Source organism: Falco punctatus, assembly GCF_963210335.1.
Source record: "Falco punctatus genome assembly, chromosome: 3".
Taxonomy (NCBI): domain Eukaryota; kingdom Metazoa; phylum Chordata; class Aves; order Falconiformes; family Falconidae; genus Falco; species Falco punctatus.
In genome coordinates, this window is record NC_137582.1 from 87225745 (window position 1) to 87241012 (window position 15268).

The window sequence follows — 15268 nt, forward strand, 5'->3', positions numbered from 1 at the left end:
GAAAGTAGTAACAGCAAAAGGCAGGTTTGAGGTCCCTGACTTCACAAGGTTGTTGGAAAAACCCCAACATGTTTGGGATGGGGCAAGTTCTTTAGTTCAGCTGGGCACTAAAATGGTGGGGCATGAAAACAGTGGAATGTGCCTGAGGGTTATGAACTTGTTCAGTGAGGACACCAGGTGCCTTGTGTCACCCCCATCACATGCAAAAGCATAGGCCAACCAAGAGGCCCCACATCCAGCCAGCCCAATGCGATGACTGTGCAGACTTTGAGCTCTGCACATTGCTGCAAGATGCAACACTGCCAGGAAAATGGAAAACCAGAACATGTCAACTTTAGAGGAACACATGCATGGGAACAATAAGGAAAAGACCCTAAGGAATTCCCCAAAAGACCACAGGAACCAGGCAACAGGCTTGTGAATCAGAAACTATATTTTGTGCCGTGTTTTTTCTTACTAATATGAGCTTATTAAAAATGCCTACCTCATTCTTGCACAGCTCATTTTTCCTTTGAACACCCTGACTTTCTCATAACTGGGATTTGTGGAACTAAACTTCATATTAATTATTCATCATTGATCACTATGCTATTAATCTCAGGATAGGGTCAGCTGCCACTCCCAACTATGAAAGCTGCACAGAGAATTTGGATCAATGTCTCCATCTGATGTCAGCTAAAATCTCTAATATAACAAACAAAGTTCTGATTAGTCTACAAGGGAGTCCTTGATAAGTATGCAGCCACAAAGTCAGTGAAAGACTATTACAACAGCTTGCAGAAAGAGTATATAGAATATTATTTAAAAGTGAACTCAATACTTTTTTTCCATTACTCAAGAGATTTCTTTTTGTCTGGCCTACCAACAGTAAGCACCTCTTCCCTTTCCTCTCAAACTTTTTTGGTTTGCCTTGGATAAACAGGGATAATACAAAGTGAATAAAGGAAGATGAGAAAGTAGCAAGGCACATCATAAAGCTCATAGCAATCCAGAATGCAATAAAATAGAGAGAATACAAAGATTGGATCAGATTAGAATTTATAGACAAAATTATTACATACATAGAAGGAAGTAAACTGTAATATTCCTTTGTAATCCTGGGCCAGGAAGGAGCAAAGTTTACAGTAATATATTGCTGAAATACTATGGGCAATACCAGGAACCTGGGAGATATGTGAGATGAAAACTTATGAATCATAAGAGGTAGCTATCATCTTTTTGCCAGCATGTACCAATGTGCTTACAATGTATTAGAAAACAGAAGCCCAGGAATCTTCTAGGGCTGTCGTAAATTGTAGGAAAAATGTTTGTACAGATATGAATGTAGACTGAATGTGAATGCACAGGTGCAAAACACCAGAAGAAGGGCTGCAAAATGGCATATGCTGCTGACACCTACAGTAGCAGGTCATCAAGATCCTAGCACACAACTTCCTGCAATTTCTTGTGACAGCCAGCTCTGAAACAGAGGCAGTGACTAAATCCTGATGACTCACAGAGGTGGGATAGGATAAAGAGATTAATTGCTGTCAGCTCCTGGACGGTATAGCAAGACACAAACAAAACCACCAGCCTAAGAAAAAGGCAGGAAGTGTGGGGAGGGTCCCAAAAACTGCTTTCCTTCTCCCCCACATCATGCCAAACAATCCTGAACAGTCAGACTCCCTGGATAAAGGTGCTTTAGTGCCTGAATGCTGGGCAGGCTGCTTAAAAGCATCTCAGTGTTTGTGAGTGTGAGAGACTGAAATTATTTGTGTTTTAAATAGATTAATCTTTCTTCCTGTGAGGTATCCCGTGAATCTACAATGTTGCTACAGTGTTGCAATACCATTTCCTACAGGACAATCTGTTGGTCATTATGTTTTCAGGAGTTTCTGAAAGATATGCATGCTGCAGTATGAAATCCAACTTTCATTCTTACAACTATAACTCAGAAGATTAAACGCTCTGTCTCAAATGTACAAACCTGTACCCACCCTAACGTACATGATCCCATCAGGGCTGCACCCAAATATGAGGCCATTCCTGCACCCCTCTGGCATGGCAGCTGCCCAGCAGCAGTGCTCCAGTCAATGGTTGTGTTTCCATAGCTGGGACAGGCTGTCTTTGTAGGGTTGTTCTGCTTTCATTGCCCCCTGTGCAAAGAAATTCCTCCCAGAAATGTCTTCTACCAGGCTGGTTCTCTTCTGCCCTTCTGCTGTGCTCAGAAGACACAAGCAGGGCACAAGCGAAGGGCACAGGCAAGGCAAGGGGTTCTTCTTACCAAGCGTTGCCTCCAACAGGATAGGCTAGGGGGAGGAGAGATGGACATGGACTGGTGTGCAGGGATGTTCCAGGAGCCAGGAACTCAGCTTGCTGAGTAAGAAGTGGGGTGCTGCTAGTAATGGGCCCCAGAGGCGACTTGTTCTTCCCATAACTTTCCTCTGAGCTGGAGTCAACTTCTTGCCTCCATGCTCTCATCAGGCAAGGAGAGTCCTTACTTCCCGCCTCGTTTGGCAGCATGAGAGGATCACGGCAGCAAGCATGGGCATGGGGAACTGTGGTGGGTTAGCCTTGCCCATTTGCTGCCAACCCAGCCAGCCGCTCTCTCATTCCCTCTCCTCAATAGGACAGGGGAAAATACAGGACAAGGAAGTTTATAGGCCAACACAAAGACAGGGAGTTCATTTACCAAGTACTGTCATGGGGAAAGCAGACTCGACTTGGGGGAAAATAATTCAATTTATTGCCAATTAAAATGCATTAGGGGAGTGAGAAACAAAGACAAAACGAAAACAACTCCACTTTCACCAGGCTCAGCTTCCCCCCTTCACTCCCGCCCCCCGCGGGCCGTGCCGTGCCGGGCCGTGCCGGGCCGTGCTGTGTGTCAGCCCGTGTCAGCCCCTCAGCCCCGCTCCCGCCTCCTGCCCCGTCTCCCTGCGCCAGCGCGGGCCCTGCCCCGGGCTGCGGCCCTTCAGGGACCCGCTGCTCCCGCCGGGGCTCGCCAGGGCCGCAGCTCCTGCAGGACAGAGCCCCCAGCTGCGGCCTGGGGCCCTCCCCGGGCTGCCGGCTGGGGCTCTGCCCCGGCGGGGGCTCGCCAGGGCTGCAGGGGAGCCCTGCTCCGGGCCTGCGGCACCTCCTGCCCTCCTCCTGCTGCGGCCTGGGGCTGCCGCTGCTGCCGCTGCCCCCTGGGCTACCTCCTCCTCGGCCTGGGCCGCCCGTGGCCCTTGCGGAAACCCGTGTCCCCGCTCCCCGGCGCCGCCGGGTTGGCTGAGGGGCTCAGCTGTGCCCTGCGGGGGGGCGCTGGGGCCGGCTGGGGCCCACCCACCCCACGAAGGCCGCCCCCAGCCCGTACCAGCTGTCAGGGAGAAAGGGCAGAATCTGAACTTGCTGCAGGGAAAATGTGGTCCAATCTGGAGTTGAGATTGTTTTTAAAAATTGTATTTTGCAATACTATTAGGTCACCAATCAAATAAATCAAGGGCTGACTAAATGGCAGCCCACAAGTAGCAGTTACCCGTCGTTAATCCCCAACAAACAAGTGTTCTCAGGGAATTTTGGCAGGGATCGGTATGAACCCAGTAACTTCTTAACATTCTCATCAACAATCTGGATGCAAACATCAGATCACTGTTAAAACTGATAATTGTGCAAAGACTGACTGCAGTTAAAAAATGAATATGAAAAAAATCAAAGCAGGCCTTATTTTTGGAATAGGGCATTTTATTCACCAAAGCAGAGAATGACTGTCTGAACAGTTTTCCTCATGTGACTCCTCTTCAGAGCATGGTGATGCCCAAGAGATGTTCTTATCTGAGAGCTCAGTTTCCCGAACTATTGGATTAAATATTGTCTCCTGGCAATTGACTCCTTTGTTCCTATTCACGATCAAAAGATACTTATAACTATTGGAAGTACAGAATAGATAAGCCGATTATTTTTTTTTTTTCTTCTAGGTCATTTTCTGTTCCATAGATATCAGTGAAAATAATCACATTCACAGGATTACAGAATCATAGAATTGTTTGGGTTGTAAGTGACCTTAAAGATCACCTAGTTCCAACCACCTGCCACGGGCAGGGACTCCTTCTGCTAGACCACATTGCTCAAAGCCCCATCCAGCCTGATGCTGAACACTTCCAGGGATGGGGCATCCACAGCTTCTCTGAGCAACCTGTGCCAGTGCCTCACCACCCTCACAGTAAAGAATTTCTTCCTAATATCCAAATACACCATCTTTTGCCATTACCCCTCATCCTGCCACTACCCTGCCTGTTAAAGAGTCCCTCCCCATTTTTCCTGTAGGTTCCCTTTCAGTAATAGAAGGCTGCTGTGTGGTCTCCCTGGAGCCTTCTCTTCTCTAGGCTAAACAAACGTGACTCTCTCAGCCTGTCCTCATATAGGAGGTTCTCCAGCTCCATGATCATCTTCATGACCCTCCTCTGGACCCACTTGAGCTCTTCACTGTACTGACGACATGCAGAGGGAGAAGAGCTGTGTACAGATCCGCTAGCCATATGATTTTCCTCAAGGATTCAAACCCAGATTTTTCACCAAGCAGGCAAATTATATGACCAGTAGATAACTGTGTTAAGGCTCATACAGCCACTACTTCTGTAAAACGTTGTCTAGAAAAATACATAAATGTGATCTGGATTAAGGGAGAATAATACTGGACTTTGCCTCCTGGTAATGAGTTCACATTATAAGGAGAGCCAAAGGCATTATTAGCCTTGCTCTCCTACTTCTTTGTCTGCCATCCCACATTATCACTGCTCACCTCTTCACCTACCACAGTATGTTGAGAAACGAATCTCAAAAGCAGAGGAGATAGACGTTCTGCTCCAATATGATCACAAGAACAGTTTGGGCAGTGTAAGGCTGTCATACAGCCACAGGACAGGAGGTCATCCCCACTGGATGAAGTTGGCAAATTTGTCCATGAAGTTTTCTCTTTCTTTCGGTTTGCTTTCTTTCTGGTTTCTTTTCCACATATCAAAAATCAAATTGGCAGCTAGCAGAGAAGACGCTAGCTGACAAAAGCACGTCAAAACATTTTAAAACTTCTACCCAGCTTTCTCTGTTTGTACATATGATCACTTTCTCCGTTCTAGAGAAGTTGGTAAATAAAACATTAACACTCACTAGTTCTTACGTATCTCCAGTGAAAACCAGAATTAAACAGAAATAACAAAAACTCAGAAATCGTGAAGATTTGTCAATGAAAGTTTGCCTTTGAAAAGTTTGCCTTTTCTCATTTTTGGCTTCAAGGAAACAATAGGAACAGGTAACTGATGGATAGAGTTTGACCAATGCAGCTTTACCTATTTAAATGTGTAGATGATGGCAGTGAACCACTCAACTGAAACAGTCCCAAAAGAGAAATGTCATGAGTCTTGTACTAATTTAAAATAACAAATTACGCATAGCTACTAACTTACCCAATTTAATCACAAGAGGCTAAACCCGAGCACAAATTGCTGTAGCTATCTACAGCTATACTCAGGATCATCAGTCAAAAATGCATTTCACAGATGCTTGTTGTTTGGTTAACATAATCTCTTATTGACCACCTCACATTGCCAAAGTGTGTTTTCTTTTGATCTACACAACATAAGTACTTTGGATTGTATGTACGCACATGCACATATACTCCAAGAAAACCTCAGCACATCTATATTCTTTTGTTTGAGATAGGATTAAATAAATGGTGATCATTAATGAATTCTTCCACAAATGTATTAGAAATACATTTCCTGTTTTTCTTCTATATGTAATTACACTTGTGGTCTCATCTCTGTTAAATCCAAGGAATCTAGCCTGAAACAAAGATCTTATCAAAAGAGTCTCATTGTTAGATATATGCTCCTCTATGGAGGAGCCAGTTTATGCAGACTTCCTTTCTGAATCTGTTTTTCAGAGTGGGGTGGGGCTGGAGTTACAAGTAGGGTCATAATGGAAATTAGGAAATCCAATATCCTTTATCAACTCAGCCTCACCTAGGAGCTGTCATTTCCTTTTTATGAATGTCCCAGTTTCTTGAGCTATACTATAGGAGTAAGAACAATCACCAGCTTCACAGTGGTGTTGCTCAAACTCCATACACACTTGTCAGTATAATAATAAGTATACACTGCCAAGTGCATGTCCTTGTTCAGGTCTACACATCCTTGACAAAAGCATCTGCACAGACATGGCAAAAAAAGATTTGCATGAGGCATTCAGTACTGCAGGGCTTGATAACTGGGCAGGACTGTCCCTATGCTCTATAGGCACAAGCTGAAGACAAGCTACACTGAGGGATCTCAATGCCAATAGTAAGCCTTGCACAGCTCTCAGCCAGACTTGCTTTCATACCCAAATCACTGATCATGTAATAAAACCCAAAAGCCATCATTGTTGCCATTGTTTAGAGACAATACCAAGCTTGGTGGATTATGAAAAGACAGGAGCAGGATTAATGGAGAGTCTGGAAGAGATTGCATTTTTTCCATGACCCATTAACTAATGCTGACGTAGAGCAATTTCCTGAATACAACTGGGAAGCGGCCACATCACTGCTCCTATTTCCTTATTCATACGGTAGATATATTTAGCTCTGGACTCAGACCAGTTAGGACCACTGGTTAAGGCAGAACTGGGTAAGAAACAGATATCCCAATATAGCCAAACACAGCTATGTGCCCAGAAATGGAAGAGTTGCTGTCTAGTGAACATGCACCTTGGACCCATGTTATCAGCAGATCTGCACAGGCTTGCAGGAGAGCAATAATCTGAAACCATAGATGTTTGCTGGGAGGCGATTTCAGTTCCACATCTGGCCAGATGCATAATTTAACACCCTGTACAGAGAAAAAGCCAGGTCTGAGATATGTAAAAAATACCACCATTAGAAATGGAAAGGGCATCAAATACATTTAGCTTATCAAAAGATAGGAATCAAAAGTGTTTTGATTATAGAAAATAAGAAAATTAATGCCAGGGAATCTTCAGTGTGGAGAAGGAATGCACATCAAAACCCAATGGCTGCAAGGTAAAACCACACCACTGCCTATTAGAAGTTAGTAATTTTTTGTAAGGTAATGAAAGTATAGCAAATTCCCCGCAGGAAATGATGGATTCTACATTTGTCACATCAAAATTTGATGCCATTTGAGTCAAACACAGATAAGTGGAGTCAATATAGGGCTATCAGGGTGAATTCTAATGGTAAAGCAGTATTTTCATATGTGGGTTATGCTGAGCTTGATTAATGATAATAATAAAATTCAATGGAAATGTTTCCCAGTTTCAGGAGTGAATGCCAACTTTCTTTGCAGGCAATATCCCAAACCACAGTTTTAAGAGGTTTACATATTACTTGTGTGTGGGCAGGGGGTATTGCTTTCTGTAATGAAACAGCAGCTTCTTACATGAGGAAGAAAAATGGGTTTCTGAAAAACCTTTTGTCTTGTAGTATTCAAAGCAGAATATTGTACACTACTCCAATGGCACACAACAGTCACTCTGCCCTAGAACAAAGGCATCCAGTGACTACCATGTCAAACACAAAGCAACTAAGTCAGCCACAATGCGAGCTCCTATGCAATTTTTTTGTCTCACAATTTATAAATTTAAGTGCCTTGTTCTTCCTTTGTGGTTCATTTTTAGTCATTCAGTTCATCCAGAGTCTCTAACTTGACCTTAAGATTTCTCACCCCTGCAGTAAGGGTGCGGGAACATCATTTTCCCATGGCTCATAGGAGAGAGATGAAGAATGAAAAAGCTGCAGGCGATGCATATATCTGTCAGATGACAGCAGTGAATGTTTATAAATCTTTATGAATTTAGAATACCCATTTCTTGTTCCATTAGAGAGTGACAATTTAAAGATTTCCGGATTACAATGAGACTAGTGATGTGTATCTGGACCCTGCTGACACACATCTCCTATTACATGGTGGTTGACTGTATATAAAAAAAATTAACTGCTCAGTATCAACACTTTCTGCAACAGCTGCTGAAGGAAAATCAGTGATGGGTAAAGGACTCTCCTATGATTTCCATCAGAGAATTTAGAAAGTACCCGGATTTCTTCAATGACATGGTGTATATTTTGTTCATGTTATGCAAACACAGATAATATCATTAGAGCTTCACTAGACCTGATAAGAATATGCATCTCTTTTACAGAAAGGACATCTGAGTTTCTCCAACAAAGATTTTTCAGATCTCTTTAACATGGACAGAATGCATTTTTAGGCTTGCTTAGGCCAAAAAATTCCCAGTTAATTTCTCCTAGAGGAAATAAATGGCAGAAGTTCATGCCAAACAACTCAGAGATTTACAGTTGAAAGTCTCAATGGACCAAAATGATGTGCTGGATTTCTGAGTCCACTTGTAATAACCTGGAATGACTTATACGCCGTATTATTGGAATAGTTATGTGTGTGTATATATATTACCGATATGAATGACTAGTAGATGCATTGCATACGTAACCACCAATAGGAATAAAATATATATGTATCCATCATTATGACCAAAATGAGAAATTGGCCAATACTGTTTAGGCTTTTCCAAGTTTTCAATGAGAACCAATAAATACTTCCAGCAAAATTTGCCAAATGAGCTCTGAAATTCATTTTTTATAAAAACTTGTGCTGGAGTTTAAAGCACCAGATGGACTGCAACAGGGAATGATTTAGGGGAAGATCATTGTTAGCAAAGATTATTATAAAGAGCATAAAGAAGCTGCTATGCAAAATACAGGAGAAGAAAGGAAGAAATGTACAAATGACAACCCAGCAACTACCTTAAATTCATCCTAGCTCAACTCCACTAATTCAAGTTTCATTGAAATGCATCTGCTAATGTTAGGGGGTTTTCTTACTATAAGGAAAGGGATGTCTAAATTGGATTTGAAGGATGATCACCATACTTGTGATTTACTTTGCAATTTCTGACTGTCCTGCCATACTCATCTGTTAGGAATATAAACAAGTAGGCATCCTGACAGATACTGTTTCTGCAGTAGAGCTGAGAAGCTATCCTAAAACAAAAAACAAAGTTGTTTGTTTCCTTTCCTAAGTCATATTTATTTTCATGTTTCAGAAAAAAATATTTCTCACATGATATAAATCTGACAGTAACACTGCCAGAATATCTATCTCCATAGCTATTGTTGTGAGATCATTGGAGAAAGTCACAATTACCCATAGCTGAGGAGAGAGATGAGGGGAAACAAAAAAAAAAAGGGGGTCAGGTAAGGGATGGATGAGGTCCACTTGGCTGAGTTGTCACCTTAATGGAGTAAGTCCATCACAAGGAAAAGGATGCTTTTTGTACTATCAGCCACACTAACTGCTAGTGCATATATCCCAGTGCCCAATTAGTCTATAATACAATTGACATTTCTCAGAGATAAGAAAACATGACTTGGGCTTTTTTTAAATATTAAAAACTGGGCAAAGTGAGTGACCTTCAAAGTTTTTTAGGGTCTAATTCCTACTGATTTCAAGCTCAGATACCTTGCACTCAATTTTAGGCATCTAACTGAGGCAGTTCAGCAAAAGAATAGCTGCTGTAGGTACCCTCAACAGGTAAGGAGTTATAGACACTAAGTTGATTAATTTCATCTTCACTTCTCTCCAGTGATTCGAAGGAGCTGCAGGTGACTGGGTTAATTACAGGTTCCCATTTAAAATCTCACATTTAATGTGTCTTAAGGCTGTGAGCCCTGGCCCTTCATTAGGACCTGGAGCAAAACAACCAGCTGAAGTTAGCACCAGCAGCCAAGAACAGAGCCCACACCCTGTATGGATACCCTGACCATTGGATCATCCCCAGTTTTCTGTATAACAGGGGGCGAAAGCCACCAGAGCAAGTCCCTACAGCCCATCAGATGCCTCTCAATCAGACAATTTACATTTCAGCATAAACTTTTCCCACTGGCAGGTTATGTGCAGGTCTCTGCTGCCATGAAAAACTCTGCTCAAAGGCTGAAAAGGACTAAAACCTGAAGCTGGTTTTCTTTGTTTCTGAGCTTTCATTAGCCAGATTTTGTGTGAATTAATCTCTGAGGCTGATGATAGCAATTTGGCACCACTGTGAACAGCAAGTCCCAGCATCCTGGTACCCACCCTATGCTTCCCCAGATGCTGTTGGCTCCTTTATGCCAGGTGCTATGCTTTCACCAGTTACCTCACCATCCACTGCAGCTTGCCCCTCAGGTTTGATTGCTTACTTTTGCCTGCACCAAGACAGAACGTATATTGTCTTAACCATTTAAAAACAAATAAGGAAGAACTGACAGGCACTACCTGGATGATTGTTTTGCTGGTTATGCAGCATTAGACAGCTATCTGCATCAAAGGTCAACAAGGGAGAGGTGTCTCTGTTAGCTGCTATTAGCAGATTTACCATCAACATCAAGTTCCTTGTGAAGGCCTCAGTAGGAGACAATTCACATAAATATCTGTCAGGACATCAAAATGTCTCTTTGAAATAGGCGTAACTGTGTGCATCGGTGTTGCACAGATCCCTCTTCAGACAAATTGCACAAGAGCTTTATTAATCTGTGGTGTTTTTGCAGTGCTCTGCAGGACACTAACAGCTGGCTCTCTGCGCTTCTTCCATACACAGCTTTTAGGAGCAGAGGGATTACTGTCACATCAAGTCTGACCCAAGTACAACTGAAGTGCTACTATATAAACTATACATTTTTACACAAATACTGTCATACCAGTCCTGTTTAATATCTTTATCAAGGATCTGGACAAGCGGGTTGAGTGCACCCTCAGGAATTTTGCAGATGACACCAAGATGGGTGGGAGTGTTGATCTGCTTGTGTGTAGGAAGGCTCTGCAAAGGGATCTGAACGGGCTGGACTGTTGGCCCAAGGCCAGTTGTATGAGGTCCAACAAGGAGAAGGGCTGAGTGCTGCACTTGGGTCACAACAGCCCCATGCAATGCTACAGGCTTGGGCAAGAGTAAGCTGGAAAGCTGCCTGGCAGAAAAGGACCTGGGGGTCCTGGTTTACAGAGGCTGAACATGATCCAGCAGTGTGCCCAGATGGCCAAGAAGGCCAACAGCATCCTGGCTTGTATCTGAAATAGTGTGGCCAGCAGGGAAGTCATTCTTCTGCTGTACTAGGCACTGGTGAGGCTGTACCTCAAATATTGGGTTCAGGTTTGGGCTCCCCACTACAAGACAGACATTGAGGTGCTGGAGCATGTCCAGAGATGGGCAACAAAACTGGTGAAAGGTCTGGAGCACAAGTCTTATGAAAAGCAGCTTAGGGAACTGGGGTTATTTTAGCCTGGAGAAAAGGAGGTAAGGGGAGACCTTGTGGCTCTCTACAACTACCTGAAAGGAGGCTGTAGGCAGGTGGATGTCAGTCTCTTCTCCCAGGTAACAGGTGATAGGACAAGAGGAAACAGCTTCAAGTTGTGCCAGGGGAAGTTTAGATTGGGTATTAGAAAAAATTCCTTCCCTGAAAGGGTGGTCAAGCATTCGAACAGGCTGCCCAGGGAAGTAAGCCTTTACCTCCTTCCGAGGTTATACCAAACTACCGCTAGTTTTTTAAGGGGTCAAATGCATCCATCACACTCCACCCTGTGACTATAGTCAATCCACTTTATCGATGCACTGAGTGGTAGTACAGTTATCTCTTGCCTCTGTGTCATAAATATGTAGCATATTACAGAGCAGTGGTAAGAGTACAATTATTTGATAAGTTTAGTTTTAAGTGTCACAATGTTATATACCATTTCACATACAGAATCAGTTGATTGTATACATTTTACAAGTTGGATTGACAGAATTTGTTTCATCTTTTGCCAAAGTGACACACAGAAATATTATAAGCAGTAACCCTAATAAGGTCAAAACTAAAAAACCTACAATTGGATGTATCATCAAATTAAAGATTCCAGTTGCCATTGGTGGCCATCCAAAAAGAGTTTCCCATCAGTGATGTTATCCATCTTTCTTCACTCTTTCTAGGATGTGGTGTATTTTCTCTGCATCATGATGCATGGTAATCAGGGTTCTTTGTCTGTTGTTCTGAGTTCGTTTTAGCAATTGAGTTAGGTCATTCTGTTGCAACAGTTTTCTTACCGATATGCGATTCATCCCTATAGGGGTAGGCAATAAATCTTGATACAATTTATAGTTAGATTGTAGCAACTGATGGTGACAGGACCTGAACAGTTAAAGTCACATCCCATAATTTTGGTAAAATACAGATATTTAAGTGATTTTGTCTCTACAGTAGTGTTGTCTATGAATACAGAATCACAGAGTTTTCACAGAAATACATCCTTTTCCAACACAGACAAGTACAGACTCATGGGTTTCATCAGGATGTATTTCAAAATGACAAACATTTTGTGCACTGTAAAGACAACACATGCAACAACATCAATAGTTTTCCACTTGTTCCCATTTTGTTGGGCCCATACCCTATGTTCAAATGGATAAAGGACAGTTCCATTGTGATTTAATACCAATGCAATGGTTGGATATATGGTGTACACTAAAGCATCACATATTATTAAAAAAAGAGTTGTGGCTTTACCATCAGTGGGGTTACAAGTGAAACTAACTGGGATGGGAAATCCCTTTTGAATTCAGCTGCATTATCCCAAAATACCGTTCGAATCTCAGTGGGCAAGGTGCCCTCATTGCTTTCCCTTATAATTGCTGTTACAGTAGATTGCACATAACTGAGAAGCATATACGGTGCAGAATGTTCTACAGTTATCATACTGGTTAGCATAAATAAAAGAAGTGAGGGCCTCCACCCTGTGGGTTGTGCTTGTTGATGTGTGAATTGCATTGGGTTTATGCTGGCAATGATTACTCCTTCGATAAAGATAAGCAATCCTCTGATGGTTAACCTGACCCCCAGGGGAGGTGTGCTGGTATCATTCCTGATATCGCTCCTGGAAAGGCAAAACCCCACGTCTCAGCAGGGCTTTTTCCAGACAGGTTATCTCTTAGTAACTCAACTTGTTTAACTGTTCAAAGACAGAAATCCCTTTTCCCACTCAGAATTTCTCTGTTCTGTCTCTTTAAATGTGATTGAATAAAACATTAAAAGCCTTTTTGGCCCACTTGACCTGGTCTGGAATAGACTGCAATAAGTACCATGTTCTGCAAAACCCCATAATATAATAATAAACCACCTATAACAGAGTCATAGGGTGTACTGGCTCCAGTGACTGATGTGTTTTTAATTCCTGTATTAGGGTTTTGACTGCCTTTTCATGTTCATAGCTCCATTTCCAGTTTTCCTTTTCAGAAAAGTGAGTACAATGGGTGAACAATGATAGAAAATCCAGGTATATGTTTCCTCCAGTACCCTAAAGTACCTATAAGTTGTAATTCTTTCCTAGACTGGAGCATCTGCAATTGTTCTATTTTACTCTAAGTTGTCCTATTTTACACACTACCTGCAGTCCACCAAGTACCTAAAATTTTTACTTCTCTACTTAGTCCCTGACACTTTTTTAGGTGAAGCTTCAACTTCTGCTTTATATAGCACCTGCCACACTGCTGCTGCCACTTCTCCCACTTTTTCAGAGGAGGTCCCTCCAAATAGAATATCATCCATATATTGGTACAGTTGAATATCCTGAGGAAGTGAGACTGTTTGTAAAAGTTCAGCAAGCACAGCATGAGCAATCATCCGTGAATGTTTATACCCCTGTGGGAGTCAGTTGAAGGTGTATTGTATACCATCCCAAAGAAAAGCAAATTTCTCTTTATCCTACTTCTGCAAGGGGACCATAAAGAACATATCTCTGGCATTGACATCTAGCACTGCCATCCACGTGCAGCTCTTGTGCTGTGGTTGTTGCAGTTGCAATATTGGGTATTGCTGCTGTTAGTGGAGCTGTGTTGGCATTTAGACACCAATAATCAATTGACAGATGCAATCTCGCCTCCAGCTTCCAAACTGGCCAGGTGGGTGAATTGTATGGGGAGTGGGTTCTGGAAATAATGTGCCATTTTTCTAAGTCTGCTATTACATCAGAAATTCCATTTTCTTCCACAGCAGAAATTGGATACTGTGGTACATTGGTAATTTTCGACTAGGGGAATGCAGGGGCTGTGTGGAGTAAACACATTGTAGTGTCCCAGTTTCTACCAGGGTTGGGGTCAGTATTTGTACCAAAGTATCACAAGCTCCAATCTGGCAAATGCCAGTTTTGTCCAGTCAAAACATCAACCCCCAAAATATTTTCATTGTGCTTTTTAATCATAAAGTGAGTAGACGACACGCACTTGTCACCCAGGTACCATAAATTAATTTTCACAGTTTGGCAAATAACACTTGCTCTCTCTACTCTGGTGACTTTAGCTCTGCCATCTGGGTCACATACCCAGTTTCTTGGCATCTTGTTGTGTTAATATTGAAATTTGGGCTCCCATACCTAATAGAAATTTCACCAGGTGTCATGAAGAACCAGCCAACGGCAATCAGAATGTATTCTGCTTTAATGATGGGATCTAGTCTCATATTCCAAGGAATCTGAGGGGAACAAGGGGTCATTTCCCTCATTATAATCATCAGTATCACTCCAAATATCACCATCCCAATCCTCTGGGGACACTGCTAGTTTCCTAATTTGCATGAGGTTAGGAGGATGCAGGGCCTGCATGAGCATCATCTCAATCTTTTCTTCCAGCTTTTGTGTTTTCTACTTTCCTACCTGTAACTGCTTCTCTAGCTGTTCAGTTAGCAGTGACAGAAATAACTCATCTGCTTTCCTGCCTTCTATTTCTTCTCTCAGATCTTGTCACTTCCTATTATGCTTTTTCCTATCTTGACAGGTGGCTTCTAGGCATGGGCCTAACATCTTACAAATAATTAATTTTCCTTTACCATTTTTAATATTTCCTCTCATTAATTTTAATTGTTTCTCAGCAGCATCCCAGTCATGACAATGGTCACAAGCCCATTCTTCTGAGAATTTGGGACTCAGGCTTATTCCATGCTTCCATAAGTAATCAGTGATACTACTTGCCATACTGCCAACTTTGCCAATTTGTCATGAATTGGTGATTTAGATAGCCTAACGAACCACTGTCAAGGGTATTGGCAAAAGTGGTTTTAATACGATGTAAAAGTGCAGCTTAACAGAGTTTAATGGCAGGGTTCCCTCTATTACTGTACAGCACAATCATCTGAATATTGATTCAAAACTACTAAGTTTAAATCAAAGTTACCAAGACAAAATCAGAGTTACCATACTACAAGGTTATGCACAGTATAAGTCACTTACCAAAGATCTGCTGTAGG